This window comes from Metopolophium dirhodum, chromosome 1 (genome assembly GCF_019925205.1).
Source record: "Metopolophium dirhodum isolate CAU chromosome 1, ASM1992520v1, whole genome shotgun sequence".
Lineage (NCBI taxonomy): Eukaryota > Metazoa > Arthropoda > Insecta > Hemiptera > Aphididae > Metopolophium > Metopolophium dirhodum.
Genome location: NC_083560.1, coordinates 63,709,919 through 63,724,791, shown reverse-complemented (window position 1 = coordinate 63,724,791; position 14,873 = coordinate 63,709,919). Strand labels below are relative to the sequence as shown.

The 14,873-nt window shown below is 29.8% G+C and overlaps 1 protein-coding gene across 3 annotated transcripts in view; it reads left to right on the top strand.

Moving 5' to 3' along the window:
* The first annotated feature begins 360 nt into the window (after positions 1-360).
* Positions 361-14,873, top strand: part of LOC132935546 (cell adhesion molecule Dscam2-like) — a 320,534-nt gene continuing 306,021 nt past the window's right edge. For all 3 annotated transcript variants that reach the window (XM_061002141.1, XM_061002142.1, XM_061002140.1), the window contains exon 1: positions 361-554. The gene's annotated coding sequence lies outside the window, so the exon portion shown is untranslated. The remainder of the gene's footprint in view (positions 555-14,873) is intronic.

Sequence of the window (14,873 nt, the reverse complement as noted above, 5' to 3'; positions counted from 1 at the left end):
CTAAAGTGTAGATTAAAATATAAATAACGTAAGTTAATTAACAACTGAGCGGATCTTTGTTATATACCTGTCCCGACTGTCCAAGACGTCACACACATACACACACACACACACACACACACATACACACACGTATTAATTACATATAGGTGTACGTCGAGACAGTGAACGGCAAAATCGTAAGTCGCGTTATCTCCGTCTCGTGCCGCCACCACCTACCGCGGCGCGGCGAACGAAAAACGCGCCCCTATAGTAGCGCGTGCCCCCGCCCCTCTGCGCCGCGCGGCCGACCGGCGAGCGTCACGAGCGGACACACGAAACGCGACGCCGCCGCCGCCACAACCACCGCGGACGACGACGACGACGACATTCCGGCGTGATCTGCCGACTGGGTAAGTCGTCTGCTCTCACACTCTCTCGATCTCGCGCTGTCACCCTCTGCACTTCAACCCCATCGGCGTGCGTGCGTGAGGGCGCGTGACGGACGACGGTCCGCGCGTAACAATTCGGACGGTGGTTTTCGCTTCCGCCACCCCTACGTAGCTATTGTGCCAGTGAGTATTTATAAAATAATAAGCGTTTATACGACGTACATAATATTATTATTATTGTTATTATAATTATTATTATTATTATTATTATCTCGTACACGCGTAATGTTCCTTTTGCAAATACCTACATCATATTTTTATTATTTTTTAACATGACGACACGTGAAATGTTTTAAATCGTATAGGGATGTTAATTTTGTATTACACGTGCGTGAACATATTATAATAATACATTATACTGTATTATAAAGTATAATATACTGTGTGTGTGTGTCAAACGTTTTAAAACTTTTAAATTATAATTACAATTCACACGTGCTACAAATTGTAATTGCTTTTCATTTTTATGTGGTAAAAACCCACCTTTTCACTGCTTCACAGAAAAATCAAAAGCTCCTACTACTGAGTACTTTATAACTTCGTTACCATATAATATAATCTGTGAGTTATTATGGGAAATGAGTATTTAAAAATGAGATATAATATCAAAACGTCAAATAATATAAAATTGTAGAGAATGTAGATTAATATAAATTATACCTGTGTATCACTTGTAGTAAATGTAAGTACTTACCAAAAAACGTGTCAATGCATAGTTATTATCTTATTAGCGTAAATGTTAGTTGACGATGAAAAATACTGTAAAATTTATATATGTTAACATTTACGTATTTGAACACAACATTTTAATGTTAGAATAAAATATCGATGTTTGGAATTTTCTATCTATGCAAATACAATTTAAAAGCTAGAATATATATATCTAGTGTATAATAAAAATCTATTATAAATATGAAATTTTATATAATATATATATTATATACAGTTTTTCTGATTCTTTTTTTTAAAGTATTAAATTAATTATAATTAATTATTAAATAGTGTAAAGGATTAATTAATGCTGTGTTACACTAAATAATATATCAAAGCATATTATCTACTAATATAAAATTGGCTTGTGAGTTCCTATATTAAGTAAATTTGAAAAATAAAATAATTGACTAGTAACTACCTACTTACCTAGGTTTTCAAATATATTCAAATCTAAGAAATACATTTAAAACTTAATTTTCTCAAAGATTTTCAATGACTTAAATAAAATAATATTATATATTGTGACATTCTTTATACATCTTTCATATTCGATATTTTATTTTAATGTTATGAAATATAAATACAAGACGTCGTACATGTTATGTTGTCTTCGTTTTATTAAGGATATAGCACATTTTGTGATCAGGAGAACAAATTTTCTCTATTATTTTTAATATTAGGGTAAACTTAACTATTATAAAATATAATGGTAAGGATATTTTACAGGACTCCATACAATTTTAAAATGCTGATAACTGTTGCTTCAAAATTATGATATCAAGAAAACCTATATGGCCAGGGGTTCTATAATATTATAATATTCTTACCTACCTTTATATTTTATAATTGGTAAATTCAATCTAATATAATATAAAGAAAAATGAATTCTTCTTAACGTGAAATTGTCTATGGTATTCGTATGATGTTCTTTTAATCACATTTTTGCATGAATTATTATTAATAAATACTAAAAATTCAATAAATATGGTATGTAAAATATAATAGTATAGTATAGATAACAATGATATTGTCATGTATCATCATCATAATCATATTTTTATTTTTTAAACTATATTTTGTAAGCTCATTAGAACACGTTTTTTTGTTAGTCTGCTTATGGCACATTCTATATTTTTATTTGTCGAAGGTAATTAATTAAATAATATATCCTTAAACATATCTCTATATACAAATATCAGTAAGTACGTCCTAAATCGGAAATCAGTCGACGCACTGTGTGATGGTTATCTAGAGGGTGATACGTGTACATTTGGTTAAACATTGTGACCGTCATTGCACGATACACAGACGGGAGTTTTCCGTGAGTACCGATAATCTACTAACTGTTGTTTTTTTGTCACCCTACAGATAGATATTTTACATAAATCACGAATTATCACCACGTCAATTCTATTCAATAAATTTGTAATACTTTTGCACGTGTCATAGGTATGAACATCGTAATCAACAAGCGTAATTTATACTAAAACAATAGGTACAAACGGTATTCGATCTGTTGTGGTATCTGCACAATCGACGGGGACATCATCGTTATAATAATACGCAGTAACATTTGTAAGCACTGTGATCGTTATGTTATTATCATCAATTAACTACTAAACTACAATACTGTGACTATGATTTTAGTTTTCGGCTTCTAAACATGTCTCATGAACCGTATATTAACACCTACATATTATTATCCTCAAAGTTACGCGAGAAATATTTATTTATTTTTATTGGACAACTAGTTATACAACAGTTACGATTAAGTTATGGAAACCATTAACGTGAACTGTGTCTAAAATAATCGTTTTTCTATACTGCGGATATTTCATATTATTATGAAAAAGTAATACGAACAGTTCTTAACAAATGTGTAGGTGCAAAATGAAATGGACATTTATCTATATTATGCTATTATACCCATGAACGCATGTAGATAAGTAATAATAAGAGTGTGAACGACGTATATAATTTTCTACACACTCACTCTCGCATTTGTTTGATACAACCATTTGCGAGAAACGCTAGACGTGACGCCACACAGTTTTAAAACATCAGATTAAAATACGATTTATTTTTATTATATTATTTGCTGCATGCTGTTATAGGTGTTATTCTGAAACATTTTCGTTGATATTATTATCGACGCTGTATGTGTTCTTTTACTACCCCAAAAAAAGTGTCATTAAATTTGATAAAGGAATGTACGAACCTCTTATCGTCACATATGATTTCGAACAGTATAATATTTTGTTATAGGCCAATGAAAATATAGTAAATATAGTAAATATAGAATGGGGGGAGAGAGAGAGAGAGAGAGAGAGAGAGAGAGAGAGAGAGAGAGAGATGCAGACAGAGATACAGAAAAAGAGATAGGGAGAGATACAGGAAGACAGACAGACAGGCAGACAGAGGCAAAGAGAGAAAAGACATAATATAGTACGAAAGATATAATATACGGAAATGAACATTATGCGGTGTTCAAACATTATACTATATTTCACACATAAAGTCGGCTGTCCTGTAAATTTTCAAAAACACTGTTTCGTACTTGTCTGGGCCGTGAAGTGAACCTATTGTTTTCAATTTCAAACAATTGTAATCACACCTTATATGAGACCAGCCAAATTTGTGTACATTCAAAACAATACCTAGTATTACTTTTTAGTACTTACTTCATTTTTAATTTTCATCAAACACTCATTTTTACGTTAACAGCAAAAAAAAAATTACCCTATACTTAATTCCACCACGCACCAAGATAAAAAACAATATTATTGTAAAATAAATATGCAGATTTATGTATAAAGCATCAATAAATTCGATAATTCTGACGATTAGTTTTGTTAGACACTGATAGTTTATTTAAAAAAATTGTCTGTTTGTTATGCAACACAATTTTCTCATCAGCGATAGAGTTTTTTTTCTATATTATCCAAGAGGGCTAAAGTAATCATCCTTATGTTAAAACGTATAATGTTCCACTTCATGACATTTTAAGTACATTGTTCGGTGTTTACAAAGTTGTATCAATAATATGGTAAAGGAGATTTCCTGAAATGACATTAAACGAAATTCAAAAACGAGCAAAAGAATATCGGTCCATATTCCAATATTACGGTTTCTAATACTTTTCCAATCGCAACAAAAAAACCACACTTAGACATTATTGACTTGTGAGAAAAATAAATCTTATAATTTAAGCAATGCTCTTTAATCATTTCATAATCACTCTTATTTAAATAATATATTATCCTATGCAAGGTTTCATATATTTCCATTTTGCCGCCACCGGGCGCCATTTGATTCTAATCACTACAATATTATGGAAAATAGAGTAAAATCTGTTATTTCAATATTTACATTTTAATCTCAATATAATATAGTAAGTTTATTAGTAAGTATTATTATATTGTGTTAATATATGTCAAAAAAAAGTCACGCCCTCTAGTTAAACCTATTTTTAAATTTTTTTTTTTTTATTAATACAATAGAAAAAGTAAAAATGATATCTTTTATATTTTATTTTAATCTTGCAATTATTGCTGCAGAACTAAATTTCCTTTTTGTAGTACCTACTTATCTATAGTTGAATATATATATATATGTATATATTTATATATATATATATATATCAAATATACCCAGTTTTCAATTTAGTTCTTGTATATGTTTGAAAACATGTTTCGTATATTATGTTCGAAATCATAAAGTATTCCATCCATTATACACATATATAATATAATATCATTGTCTTTGTTCTACTCAAAAGACATACGACGTACAGTGAAAACCCTGATAGTACTTTGGTTGTAAAAATAAAATCTGTGTTGTGTATATTACATGTGTGTTCTTTACTTTGTTGCGATCGATGACGTGCAAACGACCTGTGTATGCTCAACATAACAATCTGTACGATATCTGTTTGAATTTCGGATAATATTCATATTATACGAATACTGAACAATTAAAACCGAGTGCACCGCATATGTATATATTATCATAATATTTTATTAGGTTTGGTACAGTTTCATTAATTTAACGGTAAAACAATATTATCGTTTATAAATCCGATGAGCGAATTATAGCATATGGTTAATTTTCATAATTAAAATCAGCATAATATACCTACGTGACAATAATACCGTCGGGTTTCACTTAAATCGTTATATATATATAGTAGATGACAGTGATGACACGATATTATAGGTATAGTATTATTGCATGAGCTTAGTTATATTATATAATAACACATTCGTTCGTTATTATTAAAAAACAATAAAATTTTTCAACGTGCTTTTATTTTTAATGCGGTAGTTCAATATAAATTATAAGTAGGTACTTTTGATATTGTGAGTCCACTTAGTTATCTGCGAATGCATCACCTAACTACATATTATTTATTATATAGTTTTGACGTCGTTTATTAATAGGTATGTACTTACATTTAAACAATATTATAATAAACCATCGATGTACATTCTTTAAAATGTTTTACATCTGATCGCTCTATTAAAGTGCATTGTGCAAAATAAAAATAATTATCAGCTTAAACATTGATTGTGTATAAATACGTTCGTGCACATAGTCAATGTATTTTTTATTTCAGCGTTTGTTATATTTCATCAATTACAATATTAATCGTAATATGCAACATTATTATTGTAGATGTGAATTCAACGTGCTTTTTTGTATTTACGGAGTTAACGTAGGTAATATGATTGATTTGTAGGTACACGCAAATGTAGAAAAAATTAGGTATTATAATAACTGAAAACCAAGAAGCAAAGTTGTTTAATACTGACGGTTATATATCACTGTCAATTTCAATACGATGTTGATGTATTATAATATAATATAATAATATACCTACGCCCTAGTCATAATAACATTACATATTATTATTTTGGTTTTGTTTTGGTTTCAAAAATTATATTGATAGATAGGTATAATGTATCTCAGATGGCATTTATTAGATTATAATATGGTTATAAAAAAAAAGAATTAGTTACTAAACATTTCTGGGATCTTAATATGCATCACGAGGAAATGCATTTTTTTTATAATCATTATGAGTGGCTATTAAAAAAAATATATACTGTAAATAAAATAAAAACGAAAATCGTTCGAAATCGTATAAATGATTCATGTCGATGAAACTAAAAGAGAGAGAACAAGTTTGATTAATGCAACGAAACAGAACGCATGGACAACCGACAGTGATTGCAGACGTTAAGCATTTCACTCAGTCGTTTTACTGGTTTTATAGGTACAACAAACATTTGAAACTAGATTTTCAGAAATTAAATAATGATAAAATAATGTGTTAATGAGGTTTAAACAATGAACTTATGCGTACATCATATTACGTGAAGCGGTGACTATTGAGGATTATTTGTATACGGAAAATCGTCGTTTACGTATAACTTAAATTCAATTTGTTAACATAATAATTATATTATTGAGCATGGACTTTAATATAATACCCTATGACCTATAATGCGTATGTAAAATAGGTACCTATACTTCTATAAATTGTTGACATTGGCTTACACAAAGTTTCGACTTTCCAATGTAAACACATTATTATAAATAATAATGTACTTTAAATATTCGTGAATTACCGATTTTCTATAGTAATATATTTTTTATTTTTTCTATGACATTTTTCTTTATATTAAGTGCTGCTTATCGTAAAACAATATTATTATTTATCAATTCGTTGCGCAATTTTTGACGTTCGGAAAATAACTTTATCGACGTCACTGTTATAAACACCAATAATATATGAATATAAACGTTGTAACTTGTTAATATTAAAAATAATAAATCATAATATATACAGTTTCGTTTTTATTATTTGACTTCCCCAACTTTTAGCACATATAATAAAGTCAACATAAATTTGTATTTTCCTCTTTATATCGGAAAAACACTTTTATTCCAATCAAATAAATGCCACTTGTAAACCATTCTCGGGCGATTCGAAATGATCTTTCTTTACTCAAACTTCTTTCACCACATACAAACACTTGTTTTGCTTACAATATATCCACTTAAAGTCGAAAATATTTGGTTACTTGATTTTGTCTAAGTTAGTAAGAATTTTTCCTCTCGACACAAAACATTTCATTCATGTGGAATTCATTATTTTAATTTAATTTTTAAATGTCAATATATTTATCATAATACACACAGTTGTTTTTTTTTATTTGTATGTGTACTGACTCAGAAAAAACAACAATAACAATGTATTTATTCGTTTGAATTTGAGGTAACAGAAACAAAATAATCAATATCTGGATACGGTTGTTAATTTTAATATTTATTTTCAACAAATACGCTTTGACAAACAAATCCATATAAATGACGTAAATTAATTATTTTTCAACAGGTAGTCTTTCAAAAAAAATGTGAAATATAATATTCAAGTACCTTATAGATCGCAAATACTAATAATTACAATAATAATTAAATTTTTTTTTCAATCGAATATTTTAATGATGAAAACCAGGTGGCTAACTATCTGGGCGGGCACATCCGCAAAAAAAAATGTCATCGTCAAGAAAGTACAGGTATCTATTATAAACATAATAATATTATGTTGTGTTCATGCGTCAGTGTGTGAACAAATATAATATTTATCAAACAAACACAATGAATGTACGATATTTGCAGAAGCCAACGGGAATGTCGAATGTGTGTTTTGTATTAAATTTTAGCTCCTCATCGTATGTTTGTTTCGTTCTCTTAAGAAACACGAATCGTATTCGGACGCATCTTATGCTGATACAAAAAAAAAAATTTAACAAAAACATGGGTACCTGCTGCTGCTGTTGCTGAAATGAACAGTAAAAAGTACATTTTCGACCCACCCAGTACTACTTATTGTCATAACGTTACTCGTGTAAGATCCTATTTTCGTCGAACATTTTAGTAAACACCCGAGTTTTTATTGTGTAGTACGCGTCGCGGGAATTATTAAATCGCATACTTGGATGACGCGTTTTGTTCGATGTATAGCAGCCGTTTTTGTTCAGCACTATTCACGCGAAACGCGGCGGCTATTTGACTGCTGTCTCGTTATCTCACTTTCTCGCGGTTTTACGTGAGCAACACGTTTCGACAATGCTTTTCGAACCCCTAAAAATAATGGCTTTTGGCGAGTTCGACCGTTCTGGCCCGTACGCTAACGGTTTTTGCGCGAACAGTGAAAGCATATTATCAAGGGGTGTGTGTGTGTACATATTGTTATATTATACAATATTGTATGCATTATAAATTATTATAACGAGTACATTAAGAGTCCTCGATTGTATAATAGTATTTAGGTTGAATGTGTGTAACGAAATTAACTTAGCGTACAAGATATTTTCGTATTAAATTACAAATGTCATAATATTTAGATGGGTCTAAGTGTCTAACAAAAGTAGTGGCCAAATACAATAATTATTATCTTACTGATTATTACATGTTATTTATTCATTTAAATAAAATAGTAAACTTTCTAAACAAAATATATAGAATAAAATATTACACGGAAAATAATATTTACTAGGTATTCTTAATGTGTTGTATTAAAATTGCATATTCAATGCGCCGTGTTACATAAATATACAATATGTTTAGTTTCTAATAAATAAAATTAAAATGTTGGAATAGTAATTAACTTAGTTGCAAAAAAAACAGTATAGGTTCTTTAATATTCTGTCATAAGATAGAATTGAAATTTACAAAATAATTAATAATTTTTATGTGTTTTATTTTATTTACTACCAATTTTTATGAAAATAAATTAAAAATATTTTGTTATATCAATTAAAATTTTTTTCTGCAAAAAACGAAAATAAAAAACTTGAACATTAGCACAGTAAATATCTTATATATTTGATAAATTGCTAAAAAAATAAACTGTTAAACTACAAATAAATTGTACACTTCGTGATATTATTATATCATGAATTTTTTTTACGCCAAAACGTTTTATTTTTGTAATTATAAAATAATCATGGAGCTATAAACATGAACACAAAGTTACGCTCAATTAATCAGAATTTAGATTACACTTAAGTTTTTCATCTGTGAATTTTAATCGAGTATATTTTAAGTTGTTAATAATTAAAATTAATACATCCAAGATGTCGAAAACAGATGGCAAAGTGTTATAATCGTTTATTTAAAATAATAATAATAGTCATTAGAAAAATAATGATAATGTTAAAAAAAAATTGAATAATTACAAAAAATTAATTTCTTGAACATAAACCTTTTAATCATAATCCAGTAGCATTTGATAGATCTATTTTAGTTTTAAAAATCTAAAATTGAAACCCAAATTTAAAATTTGTTTCACATTGTTTATTCTTATTTTGTTTTGATAATAAATCATTGACACACAAAATGTTCTTTTCGATGGTAGTTTATCACTATGTTCGTTATTTTGATACTTTCAAAGTCAATTTGATACAAATTCATCATAGAATCCATAATTTATCTTATGGACAAGGTAATTTCAAAACAGCTCTTAACTTTTGATTAATTTTAAAAGGGCAAAAAAGGAACATAAATTTAATCAAAAAATCAAATTAAGTTTACTGGCAGACTGTAAAAATATACCAGTTTTAAGCCACCATTTTCCTAAATAAAACCAAAAATACTTTTAATTAAAATAAATATTTTTCACAAGCTCTTATTATTTTATTTATTCCGTAAATGTATTTGTTACAATAATTTATTTTATTATACAAACACGGGAAGTGTTTATTTTTTAAATTAATTGGTGCTATATTTCACACATTATACATTTTGATTTTTTCTCTCGGTTCATAGTATTAAACGAACGAAAGGATGTTTATAATTTTAGATTATAAATATTTATTTGTCAATATTTTAGAAAATAATAATTCTATATTTCTTAATTTAATATTAGTCTGGGCTTGAAATTCGTGACCAATAAACCATTAATATACACGGTTTTAATCCTAATTTAAAAGTTTTTTCCATGAAAATATTGGATGATCATTATAGTTAATAGTGTGAAATAATAATATTTCCGTGGCAGTATATAAATATCAAAATCAATATTCATTTCAGGACGAATTAAATATACCACGACTTGTAAGTTATAACGAACCGTGCATAACTGGTGGATATGGGTTTCTTTACTTTTAGTACCTACCGTTTTTATATTATACTTTTCTCAGAATTTAGTTCGGCCAATAATATATGAACGCTTGGCAAAATCATTCATCGTACATAAGGGTTGAAATGAAATTCTCAGAATTTTACCTGCAGGCTCTTTTATTATACTAATAATCGTTAGTAAACTTGTAAACTATATCATTATAATGAGGCTTGTTTAGGAATATATTATAATAATATGTTTGTATATGATATATTATGTGTATGTATATGGGTGTGATTGAAAGCGTTATTAATACGTTCCCACGTTATATTATCAAGTATGCAATTCCACACTGTTGAAAAACTATGCGCAGTGATATAATGAAAATACCTCAATATTACGAGATCACAAATTTCCTCGGGGCACGAGACTGTGAATTAAGTGTGCCATATGATTTTCAAGTAGGCCAATAATAATAATAATTGTATTCGTGGAAATAAAATCGAAATCTTCTGGAATGTACACAATATGTTTGGGACTATGCTATAGAGGTACACACATTGAAATGTTTTCGACGTTCCAATAGTGAACTTTTCTTCAGACTAAACGTATCTATTTGGTGCTTACGTTCAAAATTATTGACGTAACCATCAATCGTGACGTGGTCACAGCCGGTTACGTACCCTATCCACTAACTATTCACTGTCTCACAATCCCATGAAGTAACTCTATTGCTTTCCTATTGTCTGTACCTTTAGAAGATTGTTTTTTTTGTCAGGCAATATACAATTTAACATCATTTTTTTCAACCGGAACTTTTCATTAAAAGGCGGGAATTCAGGAAATTTCCATATAAGTTGCGTGGAAGTCATACAACAGGTCATAAGGAAAAAATAAAAATGAAACTAAAAACCATTTCAACAAGAAAAAACAAATTTACTGGAAAATATACACGCAGTCTCGTAGACTAGTTGTATTTTAATATATATAATATATTTTTAAATTTGAAATGGGAAAAAAACTTTATTCAGGTCACATGGACTAGACTTTTGAATTACCTTGAAACCACTCCTGAAAAAACATTTCAAAATAATCAAACACTTGTAATTATTTAGAAGGTTTTTAAAAATATTAAAATAGAGTTATTGCAGAGAGTCCTTCAGTTTCTGTACAAAATCTTCATATTGACAATAAAAATAAAAAGTTTTATAATAACCCAACTGCTAAGAATCATTCCTACGAGGCAAGTTTTTGTACTAAAATCGGCTTGACTTAAATGTAAATAATATAATTCTGATTTTTTTTTATGTTATAAAACATAACTAAATCCATAGTTTACAAATTAAGTAACAAGATATTGTTATATAGTGTACCCGGAATCAAAATATTAGGTTGGATTTTCTCAAAGGTCTCGGATGGAAGAGTTAAGGCATACGAATCTCCTTTTTCGTTTGTGCTTATAGCGAATTCACTTGATTTATACAACGCAAAAGAGGTTCATTACTCGTTAGGATAATTTTGAAATATATTCACGTGGCTTAAGAGGACTGTAGGTAACTATAATAGATATAATATATATATATATATAAGGGTACAATATACTATTTATATAGATACGTCATATTATTTATTAAAGAAAAATAATTATTTTTTTTTCATCAAATCTTTTATAAAATTACTGTTCATCACTTTCGTTAAATTTACAGTTCTTTTTAAAAGTTCTCAATCGTATTTGTTTATTGGAGCCGTATGAATAAGTGTGATTTATAACATAAGGGTAGTTATAATGAAGCCACCATATAATGATGAAATTCAACCGACCAACTTGTAATTAAAAAATAAGATAACATAACATATTTTAAAATCGTATTAAATCCCAGAAAATAAAATATGTTGTAAAAATAATATACAGTATGTTTGTGTTTGTGACTGAACAAGTTAATATTATATTATGTAATCTAATAATGACCAATTGATCAATAATTTTATATTGAGCTTTAAACTATATTGTAGGTCCTTACATTAGTTCATATTGTATGAACTCAATGGATGGAATAATATTAAACAATAAACATGTAGGTAATAAATGTGTACAAAACTTCTAAGCAACGACCAAAGCCGAGTTGAAATTATAAGGCTTTTAATAATAATTTTGAAGGAAAAAAATATAAAAAATTCCTGGAAAGTTTCTACTGGCACACACACGCGCGTCCTATGTTCCGTACGATTTTCAGTTATTTCCTACTAGATCTCTGTGGAAGATCGGGTGGTTTTTTTTTCTGAGTTTTTGAAATCTTTTGACATTCGCTTTACGCGTTCGGTTCAAAACGCGCACGTATATTATTATTTATTATATAGGACGTATACGTATGGCGGGTACCTATGTGCACGTGAACACATGCATAATAATATAATATAATATACATGTACACGTGTATACACTGCGAACCCTAACGTGTAATATGCACATTGCACATATGCGTAGATACTTAGTAACACAATTCCAATAAACCATATCGGGAGGGATTTTTCTTATTTTTTTCGAAAATCGCTTTACGTGCATTTTTCCGTTGAAATTACATTATAGTTTTGTGGCTTTACAACGAAACATATATAAAGTACGCAGAACGCGCGCACGCACACACGCACCCACACACCCACCCACACACACACCCACTCACACACACACACACACACACACACACACACACACACATGAATTCAACATTTCTATATGGCACGAACACACACACATTGTGTAAACGAGTCGTGTGTGTTGCTTTTGGCTGGCTGTGTAAGGGGAAACGCACATGATATAATGTCATTAGCATACACGCCATTATAATACAGTCTGTTTTCTATTCACTGTCGTGGCGGGAAAATCTGACGCACTCGGGCACTCGGCATTACTTTTTCTGACATCGTATTTAACGACATCGGAAACAGTGTGTTGTTGTTGTTGTTGTTGTTGCTGCTGCTGCTGTTTCCTTAAACAAATATTTATTCGAAATCATTTTCACGATACCGTTGCAAATGTCGTTGAATATATTACTATCCACTATTATTATTATTATTATTATTATTATTATTATTATTACCATACATGCGCAGTGTACTTTGTGTGTTGAGATAAAATTCACATAGATCAGGGCCGAGAAAACATATTACGGTATATATATATATATTATACACTGCTAACACGCCTTTCTCCCAACCCTATATATTATCTACAACGTCTTGTCGGACGGTGTTTAGAGAAAACAAAATATTTACGTTGTTATAATATTTTATTTTCTATACCTACCTACTAAATAATAATATATTGTACATACAGTGTCATAGTTAGTGTTGTACACGTCTGTTAATGGTACCTATATTATAATATTACTCTTACGATTTTTACGGGGAAGACTTTTGTTTATGATAACCATAAAATATTATAAGCTCGTTCGTGTTTATTCAATAATATTGTGATGATGATTTTTTTTTTCATTTAAAAAATAGTGAACGCGAAAACATTAAGTGAAAACACTCAGGTTTTCATAATAAATTATCATACATTATCACAGAAATTAGTTTAAAAAAAACTCGGTCTTACTCCTAGCTGATCATGCGTTGCCATAAACGCTGCCCGCAATAATATCAAAATACCTCACTGTTACACGCGTTCAGCAGTATAGGTACATCTGGCCGTCTTTGTCACTCTTATTGATAGCAATGAAATCGGCATCAGTCACGAGAAAAATAATATACGAGAAAAAAATTTTGCACCGGACCACTGACCATTCGTGTTATGGCGGTTAATACCGTACGCAATAACGTCATGCAGGCACCGAGACTGAGGAGAAAAAAATGAATAAATTTAAAAAAAAAAAAGAGAGAGGCAATAACGCGTACGCAAATGCCAAATTTACAGTGCAGCCATACGTCGCCGTAGTTCTGCGTTAAAATTACCATTCCGCATTGCGCATAATAGCATTATGATATTTGTGTGTATTTTAATGCGCCCGGTGCAGAGAACATTCCACCGCGTCATTCACCGAGACGGGAAAAATAACTTATTTATTTGTGTGTGTACGAAAGGTGTACGATATCATAATTATTAATAAAAATAAATATTTATACAGCGGTGTATAGGATTTCGTTAGCCACGTATAAGGGGGAGGCGTGCTGCAGACGTGCATTTTTTTACTTCTTTCTACAGTGTCTGTATTTGTGTTTTAGCGTGCTCGTGTTTAATTCAAGTGCAGGGTGGGTTTCGATCGTGAAAATAAAAACTTATAAAAAAAAATGTTCATTTGATCCAGAGGACGCGCGCCTACATGTAGGCAAAACGTCGTACTGATAAAACCGTTATTATTTATTACCAGCATGATAATATACCGAGGACATCGTAATCACCGTTCGGATTGCAGCTGTTCGTCGCTCGACGCCTATCGATAAACATTGCGATGAATGTTTGATTTGTCACTGATTATACAACTGCAGCTATAATAATACGTATCATTATACACGGTGGTGCACGCTGCAGACACACGGGGGAAATACTGTTTTGGGAGGGGGTGTTGAAGTGTACGGTGGCTGTGAAGGAACCGCTT